General features: G+C 45.5%; 1 long non-coding RNA gene across 1 annotated transcript; it reads right to left on the bottom strand.

Moving 5' to 3' along the window:
- Positions 1 to 60: 60 nt before the first annotated feature.
- LOC139024344 (uncharacterized) lies at positions 61 to 890 on the bottom strand. The gene is made up of 3 exons (XR_011475627.1): positions 850 to 890; positions 722 to 761; positions 61 to 122 (listed from the first exon to the last, which is right to left on the bottom strand). It is a non-coding gene; the product is annotated as an uncharacterized lncRNA (long non-coding RNA).
- Between the last annotated feature and the right edge of the window lie 5,328 nt (positions 891 to 6,218).

The raw sequence follows: 6,218 nt of genomic DNA, 5'->3' as shown, positions 1-6,218 counted from the left end.
ATCCTTCTCTTTCCCCCTCTACCTCTCTCTTACCTCTCTATGACTCCGCTCTCTTTTCCCTCTCTCTTCCTCTCTCTTTTACCTTCTCTCTATCCCTCTCTCTTTACCTCTCTCTTTCCCTCCTCTTTACCTTCCTCTTTACCTTTCTCTTTCCCTCTCTCTTTACTCTCTCTCCCCTTCCTTTCTCTCTTTCCCCTATCTCCTCTTTCCTTTCTCTCTATTCCCCTCTCTACCTCTTACTCCCTCTCTATTTCCCTCTCTCTTCCCTCTTCATTTTACCCTCTCTCTTACTCCCTACCTCTCTTTACCCTCTCTCTATCCTTCTCTCTTTACCTCTCTCTTTAACACTCTATCTTTATCCTCCCTCTCTCTTTACCTCTCTCTTTTCCTCGCTCTTCCCTCTTCTTTACCTCTCTCTACCTCTCTCTTTCCTTCTCTAACCTTCTTCCCTTCTTACTCTCTTACTCTCTCTACCTTCTCTTACTCTCTTTTCCCCCTTCATCCTTCCTTTACTTTGCTAATCCCTTTTACTCTCTTTTACTCTCTCTATCCCTTCTCTCTTTCTTCTCTCTTTCCTCTCTTCTTTCTCTCTCTTTCTACTCTCTCTTCTTAACTCTCTCTTTCCTGCTCTCTTTACTCTCTCTTTCCTTCTCTAATCCTTCTCTTTTACCTCTCTCTATCACTTTCTTTCCTTCTCTCTTTACCTCTTCTTTTTCCTCACTCTCTTTCCTTCTCTCTTTACCTCTCTCTTTACCTCTCTTCTTACCTCTCTTCTTACCTTCGTTCTCTCTTTCCCTCTCTCTTTACTCTCTCCCTCTCTCTTACGTCTCTCTTACCTCTCTCGTTTACTTTACCTCTCTTTCCCTCTCTCTTTCCCTCTCTCTTTACCTGCTCTCTATCCTCTCATCTTTACTCTCTTTGCTCCTTCTCTTTCCCTTCTCTTTCCTGCTCTACTCTCTTTACCTCTTTTCCCTCTCTCTCTTCTTCCCTCTCTCTTTACCTCTCTCTTCTTTCAGCTTCTCTTACTTTTTTCCCTCTCTCTTCCCTCTCTCTTTCTCTCTCTATATCCCTCTCTCTTTAACCTCTCTTTCCCTCTCTCTTTCCCTTCTTTCCCTCTCTTATCCCTCTCTCTTTTCCCTCTCTCTTTCTCCTCCTTTGACCGTCTCTCTTTACCCCTCTCTCTTTCCCTCTCGCTTTCCCTCTCTCTTCCTCGTCTCTCTTTACTCTCTCTTTACTCTCTCTTTACCTGCTCTCTCTTCCCTCTCTTTCCCTCTCTCTTCCTCTCCTCTTTCCTCTCGTCTTTTCTCCTCTATCTCTCTCTTCCTCTTCTTTCCTCTCTTTCTATCTCTTCTTCCCCTATCTCTTCTCTCTTTTCCCTTCTCTTTCCCTCTCCTTTCCCTCTCTCTTTCCTCTCGTCTCTATCTCTCCTCCCTTCTTCTTTCCCTGCTCTTTTTCCCTCTCTCTTTACCTCTTCTTTTCCCTCTCCTCGTTTACCGTTCCTTCTACCTCTCTCTTTACTTTTCTCTTTCCTCTCTCTTTACCTGGCTCTCTCTGGTTTACCTCCTCTTAACCTCTCTCTTTCCACTCTCTCTTTACCTTCTTCTCCTTTATCCTTCTCTTTACCCTCTTCTCTTTACCTCTTCCTTGCTTCACCTCTTTTTATTAGTAAACCTGTCCAGTGGGTCCATGAAAACATTATACATATGAAAAAAAACTGTGGACAAACGACACACACGCTGCACAGTTGCACACACCACACACAACACACGACCAACACACACACACACACACACCACACAACACACCACCACACACACACACCACACACACACACACACACACACCACTCCAGGGAGTAACAAATTCTTGCGGTGTATAATGGGTGAGCATCCTACGCTCTTCCAGGAAAAATCTGCTGAATTTATATTCCCAACTTCTTTTTTTAACTGTCCCTGCATTTTCCTGCTGTGTGTGTGTGTGTGTGTGTGTGTGTGTGTGTGTGTGTGTGTGTGTGTGCCTGTGTGTGTGTGTGCTGTGTGTGTGTGTGTGTGTGTGTGTGTGGTGTGTGTGTGGTTATGCCAATCAATACATTCATGCTGAGTGAACAGCAGTAGTTTGATCCCGACTCCCTCTGCTATCGATCTGCTACTGAGGTCATGCATCTCCCCTGGATACCCAACGAGAGAGGAAAGAGAGAGAGGGGGAGAAGAGCGACGAGAGAGAAGAGAGAGAGGGGGGGGGGGGGGGGGTCCCCTAAAAAAAGGGGTTGGGGGAAAAAAAGAAAGGGCTTGGGGGGGGAGGGGGGGTTTTTAAAACGTGGGGATAGTGGGGGGGTCTAAAGGTAGGAGAGTGGGGGGGGTTAAAGGTGGGAGGTGGGGGGTCTAAAGGTGGGAGATGGAGGGGTTAAGTGGGAGAGTGGGGGGGTCTAAAGGTGGGAGAGTGGGGGGGTTTAAAGGTGGGAGAGAGGGGGTTTTAAAGGTGGGATGAGTGGGGGGTTTAAAGTGGGAGAGTGGGGGGTTTTAAAGGTGGAGGTGGGGGGGTCTAAAGTGGGAGAGTGGGGGGGTCTAAAGGTGGGAGAGTGGGGGGGTTTAAAGGTGGGAGGATGGGGGGGTCTAAAGGTGGGCAGAGTGGGGGGTCGTAAAGGTGGCGCGAGTGGGGGGGTCTAAACGTGGGATAGTGGGGGGGGTCTAAAAGGTAGGAGAGTGGGGTTAAAGGTGGGAGAGTGGGGGGGTTTAAAGGTGGGAGAGTGGGGGGTCTAAAGGTGGGAGAGTGGGGGGTTTAAGGTGGGAGAGGGGGGTTTAAAGGTGCGGAGAGTGGGGGTCTAAAGGTGGGAGGAGGGCAGGGGGAGGGGGTCTAAAGGTGGAGAGTGGGGGGTCTATGAAGTGGAGGGGGGGGGGTCTAAGGTGGGAGACGGGAGTAAGGGGGGAGTGGGTCTAAAGGTGGGAGAGTGGAGGGGTTTAAAGGTGGGAAGAGTGGGGGGGTCTAAAGGTGGGAGAGTGGGGGGTTAAAGGTGGGAAGAGTGGGGGGGTCCTTCAAGGTGGGAGACGTGGGGGAGCCTAAAGCGTGGCGACGAGTGGGAGTCCAAAGGTGGGAGAGAGGGGGGGTCTAAAGGTGGGAGAGTGGGGGGTCTAAAGGTGGGTAGAGTGGGGGGCCAAATAATTGATGGAAATACCACTCAATATAAATACATTTAACTGTCATGCTTATCGGTCTATATGCACATTTGCATAATTTAGTGGAATTAAATTGGCGTGTATTTTCATTAGTCATCATGCGTCTTATTTATCCAACACAACTATCACACAGCATACAGAGCCTATTCTGAGCAGGAATACTCCTGCAGAGCCTCAGCTGGGTGCTGCTGGGGGTAAAACATGTGCTTTTAAAAGCCCATTCATTGCACAACAATTCTAAATGCAATCTTTTGTTAAAAACTGTTTTGGTGCACGATTATATTTGTATTTCTCAAATGGTAATTGAAGTGCACCTCCCATTCACCATTCAAGTGCTACAGGTCATCAGCGCATCAACATGTGAGCTGGAGGCAGTATGCGTTTTGAAAACATACTTCATTGTTTGAAACCTGAATGTTTTACTTCATATTATGAGGCACGTCTAACCTTGCTTCGAAGTACCCTATAGACAAAATCAGACCATGACAACGTAGAGGCAATTCTTTTATAAAGACTTCATAGGCAGCGCGTGAGTTTCAAGTTTGGGGAAGCTTACCATTTTTCTTGCCATTTCTACCGATCTGTGTGCCAGTTATGATTTTCATATGTGCATTYACGTGAAACAGTTTAATTTAAAAAATAACGTGGAACAGTTTAATTTCAATAATTACCTTTTCGTTTCTTAAAATCATACAAATCTGAATGAAAATTATAAAAATGTAAAAGTAAAAATTCAACTAATGCSARATCACCAGCCTCTGTCATATGAACACATTGATACGCTGTGATCCATTGGCGGCTAAAGAAATGAGCACATGGAACTGAACATAGGCCAATGCAGCAGTAGACCTATCACTTCAATTGTCAACAAAGAAAAAATACATAAAGCCGATAAATTAAAAACTGTAGAAAAATCCTGACAATTCTGTTCATTTCAATCCCTTTCAGACTCTCTGCCTCCCTTTCGGTCTGTCTTGACTKGAGCTATCGCCATATTGAAGTGCAACATTTGTATCAAATCAATCAACTGCATCCGTCCCGAAGCTTCCGCTAGAAAACTTGCAACATCTTATCGCCTAGCCTATTCCGGGCCCTTGGAGTTGTTTTTTGCCCAAGGGAAAAGTGTTCAGGTATTTTATGATGTTTCCACGGGATATATGGGATCATCAGATCATAATAAATAGTTATTTCACACCGAGGCTTGGTGATTATCGAGGGGGATCATTTTTTCAAATAGCCAACTGTGAGGCACTATAGTTTTAATAGGCTATATTATCACTTTCAATGGATGTAATAAAACAAAACCTGACTTGGTTGACTTTCCTACATTCCCACGCATCAGGCCATGTACCTCTTTGCACGCTCAGGCGCACGCGCCCCCTTTACATTAACAGGACAGAGAAACCAGACACATACTCATTGCTCACACGGAACACTCCAAACAAAAGACGATGAAACAATTAACAAAACTCATAAATTAAGGCTATGAAATGAACCAAAACGTGTTTCTCACAAGTGTAGCAGGTTGTAAACTCTGCAAACAACGTTTCCACTTCCGAGAAGGAGAATGGTAAAATGACTGTAATTAATACATGCCGTAACATAAATTCATGTAACCAAAATACTGCGATGAATGGTACATTTACTACTGGTGACATATGTAACGGGGAGATGATCAAAATAAACAAAGGGCAAACAATTCACACAATGAAACAATGAACGCACAAGAATTGATCGGAGACAGCTGAGCCATTCTGGAAAGAGACTGGCCTATATCTTCAACACACATCACTCCCTTTCTTCCTGTCTCAAAATGTTAAATGATACTCCTGACACATTATCTTATCTCATATTTGAGACATTTTTCACTAACAACCGCAACTCAGTAATCAGCTAGGGCATAGTAATGGCTGGAATGGTAATGGCTGGACTGGAGTCAATGGAATCAAACACCTGGTTTCCATGTGGCTCATACCATTCCATTGACTCCATTCCAGCCATTACTATGAGTCGTGTTCCCCTCAGGCAGCCGTCCACTGAATCTTAGTCATATTACACGCATGCTAGTTGTTGGCTTCTTTGTAGATTCCCTCTTTCTATGTTTTAACAGAGTGTTGATGCTGTGTCACATATGGGAACCGTGTTCATCAGGTGCTCTGTTTAGAATGGTGTTTTCCCATGAATTGCATTTTGGCAAATGTTAGAAAATTACGTTTTTATTAGGTGCTTCATTACAGGAGTTGCATGTTCTGTTAAGATGAATCGCCAGGCCTCCCGAGTGGCGCAGTGGTCTAAGGCACTGAATCACAGTGCTTGAGGCGTCACTACARCCCCGTGTTCGATCTCAGGCTGTGTCACAGCMGGCCGTGACCGGGAGACCCATGAGGCGGCGCACAATTGGCCCAGCGTYGTCCGGTTTAGGGGAGGGTTTGACMGGCCGGGATTTCCTTGTCCCATCGTGCTCTAGCGACTTATTGTGGTGGGCCGGGAACCTGCAAGCTGACCTCGGTCGCCAGCTGGACAGTGTTTCCTCTGACACATTGGTGCGGTTGGCTTCCGGGTTAAGCGAGCAGTGTGTCAAGAAGCAGCGATGGGACAAGACTGTAACTACCAAATGGATATCACGAAAGTGGTAAAAGTACAAAAAAAGACATAATCTGAATGTTATTTATGTTATTCTGAGCGGGGTGGACGCCCTAACAGGTTATGCACCCAATGCATATTGATAAATGATACATTTCTCAAATGTCCGGTAAAATAAAATCTTCCCGGTCACGTTGTCTGGCACCACATTTTCATAAAGGAAACCATGGTCTGTCTGTGTACTATACCTGAAAGGCATGTTTAAAGGGGTTTAAATAGATCTCTGGCTCTTTAAAGGGGTTTAAATAGATCTCTGGCTCTTTAAAGAGCACAACTGTAGTCTAACCAATTACATTGCTCAGCAGGAGAGAACAACACCTGTGTTCTCAACAGGATTGACAGAGAGGAGAGGAGAGGGGAGAAGAGGGGAAGTGAAGAGAGGAGAGGGGAGAAGAGGGGAGG

This window comes from Salvelinus sp. IW2-2015, unplaced genomic scaffold (assembly GCF_002910315.2).
Source record: "Salvelinus sp. IW2-2015 unplaced genomic scaffold, ASM291031v2 Un_scaffold1383, whole genome shotgun sequence".
Classification (NCBI taxonomy): Eukaryota; Metazoa; Chordata; class Actinopteri; order Salmoniformes; family Salmonidae; genus Salvelinus; species Salvelinus sp. IW2-2015.
Note: the sequence above shows the minus strand (reverse complement) of the source record. Positions and strands in the feature narration are given on the sequence as shown.